Here is a 13,678-nt window from a genome sequence, read left to right on the forward strand (position 1 = left end):
TCTGAATTTCGGAAGAACTTACATACTAAATTACGCAGAGACGGTTAAACCTCTCTACGAACTAATAAAACCTGATTTTAAACAAATCAATTGGACTCAAAAACACACAGAAATTTTGTGATCACTGCAAACAGACATGTTAGCAAAAACAAAATTAGATACACGTGACAACACACGTGATCTTGTAATCCGAGTCATCCCAGGAAGATGGGGATTCACGTACCTGACCTCTGAGGGAGAAAAGGTACCAATTTCAATTAAATCTCACTTGTACACACAAGTAGAAAAAGCATTCAGTCACACAGAAAGAACTGTGAAAGCAGTGCAAATTGCATTAGCAAATGAGCGAGAACTAGCACACGGCAAACGGATTAATATCCTCACAGCGGAATCCGCCTTCGAGGCCCTATTCAGCCCAGTAAACCTGCCTACAGTGTCACTGGATCCGAAATGGTACAGTGTGTAGATTCTCTAGGAGCGGAAGATGTGAAATACTATTTCGCCCCGCAATACGAAGAACTGAATGTTTTAGAGTATGAAGAAGAATATCCTCTGCCAATCGAACTTCTGCCTCTCCCACAATACGCCTGCATAATCTATACAGATAGATTTGTACAGCATTTCAACGTAGAGAGCAAATCCTACGATGCAGCCTGTGCGATAATTAAAAGTCATTGGCTGTGCGGTAAATTCAGACCGAAAGTAACAAAAACTGAATCTGTAAGAAACTGTTCGGTTCAGAGAACTGAAATCAGATGTTTAAAGATGGCGCTCGAAAATGCAGAACGTGAATTCCCGACATTTATCGTGTGCAATTCTCATTTTTGCGTCAACTCTTACAACAATAAATTGCAGAGGTGGATTGAAAACGATTACAAAGATGACACAGGTGCCACAATAAAGCATTAATTGCTCTGGAAACAGGTAGCTCTTTTATACAAAGAACTACAAAAGACTCACGTGATTCACGCACAGAGTCTTCAACGTGATGGCGTTCACGTTGCAGGGAATTCATTGGCTAATACAGCCATAGCGGAAGCAACTAAACCGGCTTCCGTAGCCACAAAAAAGCGTACAGAAAAATACATAGACGGGGAAACCATGCTGGCAGTAAAAACGACCGTAAAAGGCGACTGTGCAGCACTACCCGTGAACTATCCACTCAATTATGCATACGTAATCGATGCAAACTCCATTCCTTTTGCTCGAATCCCTGGAGTGGGGGACAGAGTAATTCCAAACAGGAGCAGGAGGGGCTTCCTCTTACTGGAAGCACACATGGGGTTGGGTCTGAGACACCAAACAATTAAGGATTCTCTGAAAGAATTACAATCAGAGTACTGGTGGCCAGGAATGAGCATAGATATTTAATGTTTTGCTCAAAATTGTGAAAACTGCAACAGAGATCGCAGTAATGAACAGGCCAGTGTAGTTTCAGGATCCCTGCTAGACAGCATAAGGCGGTCTATCTGCGCAATCAAAGAAGAGAAGCGCGTCCCATTGTACACAGTTAAGGCTAAACACACTTAAAAATGTAGCCTCCAGCGCTCGGCTGACGCTAGAACTGTTATAAGAGAGATCTGCGAGTCTATATCGGCACATACGCAATTACCACGTTCCATTCTGACCAGGGTCCTGCTTTTAGCTCTCGAGCTTATAAGGAGGCCATGGCCAGCATGGGAATTGGGTTGCGGTATTCTTGTCCGTCGCACCCCGAAGGGAATAGTGTGGTTGAAAGAAAAAACCGGGACATAAAGCGATCTATAACAGCGAAGGTATTAGGTTCAGGCGCTGGGTGGGTCAAACATTTAATAAGTGTCCAGACTAGTCTTAATAACTTGCCAAGAAATTCTCTAAAAGGTTTCAGCCCATACGAACTATTGTTCGGAATTAGAATGAACATTCAGGACCTCGATAGTCAGATGTCAGTGGTACAAGAAAAAACAACGCACTTTGATGTAAAGGATCGTTTGGCTGTTTTACAGGAACTGAATGAAACAAGAAAATCCTTAAGCAACATAAAGTTAAAGCAACAGCCATCTACCACTGACGAGGCACCACAAGCAACAGCCCCAGCAAGGCCTGTCTGGATTCCAAAGATTGGGGATCTAGTCAGAGAAAAGATCGTGGTGAAGAAGGAATTTGGGCCTTCTTACAGAAAAGCAGTACCTGTCTTGGCAGTAACCGGAACAAGATCAGTAGTACTACCGCCCCTTGCTGGTAAAAAGGAGAACAGAGTTGTGTCCATCGACCTGGTAAAACCACAAGCATGTGGCCTATAATCAACAGTAGGCCCAGTGGACTCCCAAGAAACAACAGAATACCCAAACTTGCAACAATCCAAGAGGTTCAAACTGAAAGACTAATCACATTCGATCAGCCTGCAGTGCACAATGAAGGACTATGCAATAATGCCATGGAACTCGTGCCTCTTGAAACACAGATTGAAACAGTTCGTCAAGAAACAACACCAGTCTACACTAATGTGGCATCAGAAAGTGCTACTGAGAGACAGATTGAAACTACAATCCCATCAATTGACAGAACTGCCTCTGGTTATTTCATCAACTTCGACAACTTCTCTGAAGATCAAAACGACCCCGAAGTGATGCCAGAAACAAAAAAGACTTTTAAAGAAAAAGCAACGGAACTCTTTCATCAACTGAAGGAAATCTACCATATTTCCCCTTGGTTAGAGTTCTGGTTCGGTCTAGGTGTATTTTTCCTCCTACTTTGGCTCATCATGGTACTTTGTTTGGGAAAATTCATTGAGGGAAAATATAGTACAATGGACACAGCAAGTCAGAACATCAACCTAGTCCTGAAACCACACAGATCATCCCATGTGAAGAAAAGAGAACTGTCAACAGTAAATGTCACAGCAATTCCAATACCTGGTGGGGTAGCATGGGAGAAAACAGACTATGAGATATATGGTCCGGTCGAAATCCTGAAGTATCCTCATCAACTGAAGGTTTCCTTAAGTGACTTTGTAAAACCTAGTACATTCTCTGATGATTGGGACTTTAACAGTATTAATGACATGATGTCTGATTTAGTAATGTCAGCTAGATTCACAGATCATGATTATTAACAAGGTTCATCTAGTTATGAGCAGCTATTCTGCTACACACATTATGGTGATCATTACTTGCATAGATCTGCACAGCCTAGAAATGTTTTTAAGTATAATCAATGGGAACATTGTGCTACACCACCTAAAAGCAGTTCTAAAGCATTTTTTGAGAAATTCAAATACTTCTCAGGGTTTAACACCAGTGATGCAGAAACGTTTTATTACAAACTGTTAGATAAAACAGGAATGAAAACAATGCTGACAAATTCTAAATTGATATATTCAGAAGCATTTTATGAAAAAAATGATGACATTTGGTTTTGATTATTGGAAAAATAACATTGAAACGAAAACAATTTGGGGTACAAAAGATTGGCAGGTACAAGGCCTTGAAGCACTATTTAGAACCTGCATGATACCAGAACAAATGATGTTTTTAAATGACACAATACACCAAACATCCTGTCTTGGCCTAGCTAAGATCAAAGACCTTAACAAACCGTCTATTCCAAAGCCAATACCTGAAAATATAACTGCAGATATTGAGGTAGACGTATCACAAATTTTACATTTTAACAGAACACATCCTGATTGGAAAAAGTGGTTAATCTGGCCTACTGACACAAACAGCTGTCAAGATAGATTCCTGAATAAAACACAGGGGTTAAAAATGACCAGACTAGACCTGAGATATTCCCAGAGACAACATCCAGGGATAATAACAACATACAGTGTAGGGAAACTCTGCCTTGAATGGCTAACATCATCCACACTGGCTGAAATTAAGCAACACTTGTCTTTACTAAAAGATGGTGCTGATTTGCGCGATTTCATTCTTGGACCATGCAAACAGCGTCAAAAGCGTTTCATAGCGACCAGTATCTATGCTGCGTACAACGAGGCTTGGAAAGTCAAACAAATTGAAACAGCTGAAAAAAATACGAGAAATTGATCGTATTAATTTGGAAAAATCACTTTCTGTAGTAGACAATGGGTTAATGACTCTGTCTTCCAGAATATATTCATTGGACAATATTGTATCCTCTGCCTTTGATGTGATAGATAGAGACTTGCTAATGTTACAACATGGCCAATCTCAATTACGTTCTATTATACAATTAGGCTGGACGCTGCAAAATCTTCGTTCAGGCTATGTGCCTTGGCGTTTAATCAACACAACGTCATTATTTTCCATTTTTAACCTTACTGATAAACAGATCAGTTTGGCACAGAAAGGAGCAGACTATACAATCCTGAGCATCGAAAAACTTGAGAGATTACCATTGACAATGTCAGAGAGTCCTGTCATTGAATGGATAATACACAGAATTATCACTATTCCGATAACAACTTTCCGATTTAAAAAGTGCCTTGAATACATACCTACTGGCCAGTATGAACGATTGGGTAAAGGATATATGAAATCAGAATGGAAATTACCATACACACATTCATGCTATAGTGACAGCGACAAAAATGTATTTCTTAGTGGTGAAAACTGTAAACATTCACTAAGCGGTATACTTTTGTGTCAGGCTATTAATTTACACAGAGCCTGTGAAGGTAATTCTAACAACCTTTCATGCCACCAGCTTGTCACACCTGCAACTCAGATAGAGCCCTTCTTTATGCAACTCGCAAACGGGAGTTACATTCTTAGAACGGATCACAGATGTTGTGGCCTTGTGCCAGGGAAAAGTTATCTAGTAAGCGTAACATCCATGGTCAAATGCTGTATGCAAGCATTGTTCCCGAGTGGGCCTGCAGACACAGTGACTCCCATCTGGCCTCGTCTGAATCTCTATTCTATACGAATTGATACTTTAAGCAAAATGAAGTCTGTGCTTTTGCAGACAACAGTGCCCATAACGTCATCAAAAGAGACGTATGATCTTCTGGTTGCAAGGACAGCTACTGAAGTTCATGAACTTTTATCAACAAATTGCCCCGTGCATTTCGTAGAAATGCTTAGCCAACTCCTTAACATGTCTAGTGCCACAAGCATCCCAGGCATATTTAAGACGATTTTTACGGGACTGCTAACACCTTTTCAAGCAATTTTGGGAATCGTTCCTAATTTTGTTCACTCTGTTTTTGGCGGCATACCCTTATTTTTGGGACTTGTAGCAGGGATTTTATTTTTGGCCCTCCTGCTTCGTTATGGCAAACCGAAACTCAGACATAGCTCCCATGGGAATGGAAGAGACAATCCTAGCAATGCGCTACCGGGACAGGATAACTAACGTCCTCGGATTGGCCAGGCTGAGAGATCTAAACATGACCTGGTTCCTTTCATTCAGACCTATATGGCAGAACTGTATCTTACCGGTACTTCGATGTATGCTATGCGGAGATGAGTGCGTGTTGGACATCTGTGTTTCACTTCCATCAGCAGTACCAATGGACGTCGATACTTTGCTCAGTCCAATAACGGCTCACGCATTGTGTTGTCCCCAGCGGCTACCAATCCTGATGACGGCATTCGTTGAGACTCCTGTACTACGACTTGGTGGTAACAGTGGAGCAAGTGACAAAAGCAACATCACCCAGGTACGACCTTCTGTGAGCATTGCTGATCCCGACTATGATGACAGCAATCATTCTCACACCTGCCAAGTTACAGCACTATCGAATTTGGTTGAACTGTCACCTGATTTTGTAGACCAATTCTTTGAGAGCCTGTCTGATACGATGTTCTCACCCGTACAGAAATAATAACTTTGGAGAAAGATTCCGACACACAGCGTTCCCATGAACTCTGAATTCGGCCTTCAGTTTTGATCAACAAAAACTGCTAACAGCGTTGGAACTCTATTTCCCCGTTCGAGCATTAATTCTTTTGAATTGGACAATTTTTTAATATTGACCTTTTTTGGCACGAACAATTCTTTGCTTAAGGTAAAAACTATTCTTAGAGAACAGAAGCTTCAAACTTCTATTTCTAACCACATCTAGAGACATAACAAACTTACATCAACCTCTAGCACATTTATTGCAATGCATTTATATGTGATGATTTATCTCGCCCTTCTTCTGTTTCAGAGATACTTCATGTGTAATTCTTTTTGTATAATCGTTCATTGATTTCATATGCAATAATTTTTGAATGATTTCTATGCTTCAAAAACGTACAGTACCTAAATTTCACGTATTACAATATACGCCTATTTCGAATGCATTTATGTATTTTGGGGTGGGCAATGTTACACATGCATCTAATTGCTCTAGTTTTAGTAATTTGATGGACATGAAAACGTGGAGTGGGTGTTGCGTGTTTATCTAGGTTCCTGATCGATACTGCGACCTTATGCCCCTATTCGGCTATAAATCCATTTATTCCCTATATTGGCATAACCGTTCAAGTGCGATATTCAGAAAGTCATCTCTGGCCTCACACGAACAGAGCCACATTCCAGAATAGTTCTCTGCCACTTCCTGTGCAACCAATTAGTGCAATGACAGAGCAGAAGTCACTATCTGATATTCCTAGATTAACACTCCGAGTTCTTCAACAAGATAAAAACTCAGCAAACCTGGAAATCCCCGCTTGCTGTGTTTTGATTGGTAATGGAACTCGAATGAGCAACTGATAGCTATCACTTCCTAGTGACATCTTTAATTGACGTCTTATGTCCAGCAAACTTGCGTCAAACCAGGCACCTGTCAGGTATAAATATTACCAACGTTGCCTTAAGCAATAGCCTGTTGCTGCAGCTGGTGTCCCATTGCTGTTGTATGCTGCTGCCCCGCTGCTGTTGGTGAAGCTACTGATACCATTATCGCTGCTAAAGCGCGAATGATGGTGTGGTGAGTTTAGGAGCTGAACAGCCGTCTCTCTGCGAAGAGCCCAGCAGATGCCAAGCTGCCCGCGGACGCTGTCCCCCCTCCTCCTCCTTGACGCGCTGAAGAGAGACGCTGCCTTTCTCCTGCAGAGAAATCCAGCTCCAGCGTTTCTAGTCTGCCCTCGCGGGTGACTGGGATACCGAGTGCCTCCTGAAGGAGATACCAGACCTCCATCATTCTATTCAGAGGTATGGTGTTGACTAAACCCTTAGATGAGAATTCTTGAAGCAAACCTTGTCAAAACCAACTTAACTTAAAGCTACTTACTTACTCCCCTTCCACGTGTTAGGCTTAGGTCAGGCACACTGGGGTAGGCTTAGTTAGAAGCACCAGTTGAGTATTTTAGCCTAATGTATATATGACTGTATATATGTTTTATTACTTTTAAATCATTGTATGGCTAAAAAACCATATCAATGCTTTTACAGTATTATCTTGCAATACTTATCTTACTGTACGTACTTTTTATCATAACAAGTCTTGCAATTGTGGCAATGCATTTCTCTTGTACGAGAAGAAAGACTGTTCAATAAATGTTAACCCTTTATTGACAAACGCCCGTCTCTCTATTCTCTACATATCGTGAAAGTAAACTGCACTAACCTGACTGAGTGAAATACCTGTCTATTGTTTCACACGACCCTAGAGATTGACTCTTGATCTGAGGAGCAAAGTTGTCATGTTGCACGGTTGTTGGAAAACTGAATCCCTTCTTGTCTGTGCCAGGGAAGCTGATCACTTCCTATGCAGAGAAGAAAGTTTCCAGTGACCTCTGAGCTAGTTGGTAACACACCCAATTAAGTTTAGCATAGTCAGTAGAGGCCTGGAAGATCCGCACTTCTACGTCGATACTACTGTTTATGTTATTCCAATGCGCAGGGCCTAGTGGGAAACTAGGAACTACACTACATCCCCTCGAAGTTAGTCATTGTCAGGCAAATCCCTGTCCCCCTCCTTGCCTTTTCACTGTTGGCCACATCCAGGGAGTAAGTTCTAGAATTCCCCTTTGACTCCTTTAGTAATTAGTGAATTGTGTCTATGGTGCCACAGCACCATTATCAGTGAGTTTCTTGGAGCTGCAAAGGCCCAGATCCAGTCTTTTCCACTCCTGCAGTATGAAAGCAATCAGCCTTGCAGCGGGTACCTTCTCCGTGGGCTCTCTCAAGTCCTGATCCTGTTTGGTGAAGTTGGGCTGTTCATGGTACACGTGGCATTACCCAGCAGGCACAGACTCTCTCCTTCATGCAGCGCTGTCGGTTAATTTCAATGGTCGGAGCGGTTCCCTCTCTCCAACCATGAGATAAACCACTCTTCCCTTCATGGGGGAAGGAAAATCGATCCTTTGGCTCACAACAGCAGCCCAAGCGAGGGAGTGATGTATCTGGCAGCATCCTTGCGATCCCTCGGGGAGCAGGGGCAGGTCTCGGTGTTCGGGTTTGACTCACCAATCACAGCCACAATCTTTCGGTCCGGGCAACAACCCAAACACTCTTGGCCACAGTTGTACCAGCAGCCTCTTCTGCCATAAGGGGTTGCAGCGGTACTTGCAGTCTTGTGCAGACTCTTTCAGTGCGATCACCCTCACCACGGTGGCCCCTCCTGGCATACAGGGTCATAGATAAAGGCGATCACAAGTCTCAATGTACCTGGCCTAATAAGTTCAACGGTGGCCCCCACTGGCATTCAGGGTCCCTGCAACGAGGTAGTTCAGGTCTAGCACTTTCTGCACGGAGCTCCTTTCACAGCTCAGATCACATCGGCCCTCTCCTGGCATACTAGGGTTGCTGGACCGTTCCTGGACGATGACCCTATCAGTGGGCCTCCTCACAACTTGCTCAGAAACTCCTCCTGGTAGGGAATCTCGCTCCCATCAAATCTCTCCTCTTCCTCACCGGGCGCACTGGTCATCATGATCATAGTAACTTTATTTCAATCACTAAGGATCATAAAAGTACAGATAAAAACATAATAAAACCAGCAAGTCATTACACATAAGTGCCAGACAAATGAAAAATCTCAGAAATACAGACATCGTATGCTTAGGTCCAAGTAATTGCATACAGAGAATCTTGCAGATTACCCCCTCCCCATTCACCTGTACAAGAAGGCCTGCTGGTTTTGCAAAGGCCACGCATAAGTCATGTGAAACCAGCATGTCGTTGTACATTGAAACCTAATGGGCCACCCATCAGAAAAGAATTATGTATTATGGGATTGAGATTTAGTTCATGAGAAGCATCCAGCTAGTCCCTAGGTCGACTATACACATCCCTGAGCAAATAATAAAATACATTGCAAGTTCTTCTTATAGCCTACGAATAGACACAGATTGTTAGTTCTTTTGGACTGATAGGGATGGACCAGTTAGCAATAAAGTGCACGTTTTTCATTTAGACTATTCCCCAGCCATACAAGATGGTGCCAATGAAGTTTGGTTAAAACACAGCTATAAAAATGATTAAAATACAAGCACAAATCATGGGTAAGTACAACAAGTTAAAGTGCATGGTAAATTGTCTACAATGCAAAGTAAAAAGATGAATCTAGACCCGCCCCCATAAATGTCATGACAGTTCCTGTTCACTTGCTCGGATACACTTTGAACGCCAGATCAAGGCAACCATGAGTTACCTCACCAAGGCAAATATCAACAACCTAGAGCTGTCAGTCCTTAAAATCCTAAATGCCTCCAGATGGCTTCTAGTGCCTAGGTTTCTGCACAGGGGCAGTATCCATTTTCTCCTCTGTAGACTATTAGCTGTGCAAAAAAATAGAAAATAGGGTATGGTCTCCGAAGGCCCCCTACAAGCTGGAGACTAATTTCCTATAGATTGTAATTTAGACCATTCAATACAGAGGCTCTAGTGGGGAGAGATTTGTACCTGAATTGTAAATACAATTTCTGAACCAGAGGTGGGTGATTTAATTGATTGTCTTTTCATACACAGGTAGCAATTCAAAACTGGTAATCTCTGTAGTTAAAGTACTTCTATTTCACAAATGATTTTTACAGATAAATAGTCCCAGCAAGCTGATTTAATGCCCATTGTAGAGATGGAAATAGATTGCCCCGGCCATAACCAAAGCTTCTCCAACCCCAGATTCCCTCATGCAGTTCTAACATGCGTTAGCCATGCTATTTTAGTGGTACCAGATGAGGTCAGGAGATCCCTGAAGGGTTCGTGTGACGCTCTTAAAGCAGCCGAAGTCCAAAGTCTATGCCAAAATATCAAAGGGCCATTCTCAGCTTTCAGAGGGATTTTTCAAAGTGACTCCCAGTGCATTCAAATGATAAATTTCTATAGCTGGGGCACTTCTTTTTGAAGTGTTTTTTTCTTGAAATCTTTAACAATCTTGAGATGTAGTAAAGTGAAGAGCAGCGTGATTTTTGTACCTGCATGGTCCAATCCAGTCTTGATGTTAATCTTAGCCTTAAATAATCAAACTTGGAAAACTGTTCTATTGGGTCATTGCTGGAATATAACTTGCATTTGAAGTTTTTACTGTTTGCAGGATTAAATATCATACATTTAATTTTAGAGCTGTTAACCTCAAACCCACGCTTTTTGCAAAAGACGGCTTACTCTGTCAAAACTGTGACAGATATCCCGTCTGCCGAAATATAAAATCCATTATATCCTATGGGCACTCAAGTGTTCTTTCACAGCACTCATGCACTCCAGCACTCTCCAGTACTGTTACACCCATGCATTGTGCCATCACAGCTGATAGAGTGCGCAGGTCACCCAGCTAGGAATTTTTTACTAATACTCACCGGGGCCCATAATTATTATACACACCTCACACCTTAACATCACTTGGGTAACTCACGCTCTACTATCAGTATAGCTTGAGATTTCTATACCTCTGATTCCTATATCTATAACCTAGCAATGTAGATACTAGGAACCTAAATACCTAGGATCAGGGAGTTGAGTTTTGAATCAGGTAGTCAAGAACAGTTGTAAAACATTTGAATAATATGAAATAACCACAGACTCTGGGTAGGTTCAAAACTTTATCTAATCATCATCATCATATGTCATGAGCAACAAGCTGAAGCAAATTAAACTATCTATAATCAAAATCATAAGCAACGTATAACTATGCAAGAGATAAAGTATGCTAAGCATTTAAGAACTTAATCTGTAAGGGAAGGTAAGAACAAGGAACATGCTATATTTAGATAACAATCTTTCGCATCATGATTAAAGGAGGGTAAAGAAAGGGAACATACTAAAGTCCAAAAGACCTTCAATTATCCAAATGACAGTTAAAGGAGAAAACTTATAGCATTCCGAGATTTAGAGTTTAGCATAAACTATAGGGAGGGCAAGAATTGGAACATTCTATGGATTCAATTTATCTCCTAATGGGAAGGGTAAGAAAAGGAATGTATACTAAAATAGAAATTATTTAGCATTAACTAAAGGTAGGTTGGAAAATGGAACATGCTAATAGACAAGTAATGCATGAAAATCTCATTTATCAAGGGACAGGGGAGAAAAGGGAACATATGCAATTACGCTTTGCAATATTCGAGAATTAGAAATGCAAATATAGATAAGCAATCACCCACACAGACTTTATATTTACCTAGGTTAGAGTGAAGACCAACCCTGGCCACGGGTCAGTTGGAAAAGAAGGGAAGAAACCCTCAAGGACTTAGGTGCCAATAGGCAAGCAGGTAAAGCTCATGGACAGTCAGGACAGGATAACCCCAGAATTTGGATGAGGACCGAGTTCATCAAAGGGTACAACCAACACCCGCAGCTTCGATTGCAACGCCTGCGCTACTCCCTCTCTGCAAGGATTCTGTCAATAACCCCGATTGGGTTCTCAAACCTCCCAGCAAAGTGCTTTGCCAGCACTTTCAATTGCTAAAACCCCGAAATGGGTTTCTCGAAACTCCCAACAGAGTGCTCCGCAGCTCTCTGTATCAGTCACCTATAGAGTGCGTTGGGTCAGTGACAGGTCAGCTATTCAGACAAGTCGGACAATTTCTCTAGCTATACCTACGCTAGTTATACTGTTTTTCGGATCAGTGTACCACCCCCCAATTTTGCAAGTGTAAGGATCCCCAATTTTGATTGGACAAAGGAGGAGTTTAGGTCATCACACCACCTAAATTTGATACTTTCTCAGGCTTAATATTCAATTTCTGTACCCGCCCCTTAAATTCCAGGTTCTCATGACATATTCTTTCGTATAACAATAAATGTTCTATTTACAAATACATTGTATTTATTAAGAGCTCGTGAGGTGAGGTTCCCAGGAGCATCTTCTCAGTCAATCAGCTCCTTGGCAGCTATTCAAAGGTCATCTGCTCTGCAGACTCGCGGATCTCGCGCAGACGCAGATTCATTCAAAATGGAGCACAGCGTTACAGAAAAGGCAAAGTTTTCGAAGTGTACATGAAATGGAAAGGAAACAGTTTTAAAAAATAGAAAAAATGATTTCACTGCATACCAAGAATTTCTATACTTCACCCATTACTTTATAATAACTATAGCATTATTGATTATGCAGAACGGACAGCTTTGCGAAAGCGGCAAAGCAAGCTTTGAGCATGTGAGAACACAGAACAGCCATCTTAGTTTCATGGCGCATGTGCAACTGTTTTCCTTCCAAGACATTGAATGCGTCACGTCACATGGTTATGACTGACGCATACACAGTCTAAATTCCCGCGTAGCAGCGGCCATTTTAGTTTTGCAAGCGTATTAATGTTAATAGACACATAAGCAAGCATCTCTCGGACACCCAAATGTCGTACAAGGGCAGATTAGTAAGACAACTCAAGTTGATTGCGTAGTTAGGGTTATTCGAGGTTCATGAATACAAGCAAGTCGCTTAACGTGCGAATCCTTGCTCCATCACAGCCACATATACATTCCACACACACACTCAGTCTGCTCACTCTGCTCAGTGCTGTAGCTTTTTTGTATTGTACAACGGTGTGCTTTTTGCAAACACACATTCTGCCAGCACACAAACTCACTATGTGCACGCTGCACAACACTTCTGTCTTCATGAATTGTACTTTACGCATGCACACATTCTTCCAGCACATGGTTCCACTGCTCACGCACTGCAGAACACACCATATCTCATGTATTGTATTCCTCGCAGGCAAACATAATTCCAGTACATGCAGTAATCCCACATATACTGCACAGTACTGTTATATCCCTGTACTCTACCCTTCCCAGGCACAAATACATCTAGCTCTACTCCGGCACTGTGCAGCACTCGACATCTACCTGATGTAGGCCAACGGTGAGTTAAGTACACAGCAGAACATTTTAAAAGGTGAGTGTGCCTGTAGGCCTCACTCCACTGACATAGGGTAAAAAGGAACTGTTCACTAATACTGATCACTACACGGTATGCTGCCTCCACTGCGCTTGAGATGTTTAGCTCCGAGCGAAGGTGGCAGTCTTGCACCAATATGAGGGTAGTGCTTTGGGGGCCTGTCCCGGTCCAACAAGTCCGCAGTCTGAAAGAGGTCTATGTCATGGCGCATATGCATGATTCGTGTTTACCTATGACAACAAATCATTATTAGGTATCCGGACAACAGTTCAGTTTGGCACACAAGATAGGGGTACACGTCTCCAACCATGCAGAGGACTTTTCAGTCCAACCAGAATATTCAAGGACTACTTCTCATGCTAGTTATTACACGTGGGATGAACTAGAAGCAGCCCACATCTTATTCTTCAAGTTTGCTTGCTGCTGCTACATTAAAATAGTGAA

The 13,678-nt window shown here is 42.0% G+C and overlaps 1 protein-coding gene across 1 annotated transcript in view; it reads left to right on the plus strand.

Annotated features, from left to right (window-relative positions):
- Nucleotides 1-13,678, plus strand: part of SLC39A12 (solute carrier family 39 member 12) — a 310,966-nt gene that overhangs the window by 143,983 nt on the left and 153,305 nt on the right. The window lies entirely within an intron of this gene.

Source organism: Lissotriton vulgaris, chromosome 10 (assembly GCF_964263255.1).
Source record: "Lissotriton vulgaris chromosome 10, aLisVul1.2, whole genome shotgun sequence".
NCBI classification, from domain to species: domain Eukaryota; kingdom Metazoa; phylum Chordata; class Amphibia; order Caudata; family Salamandridae; genus Lissotriton; species Lissotriton vulgaris.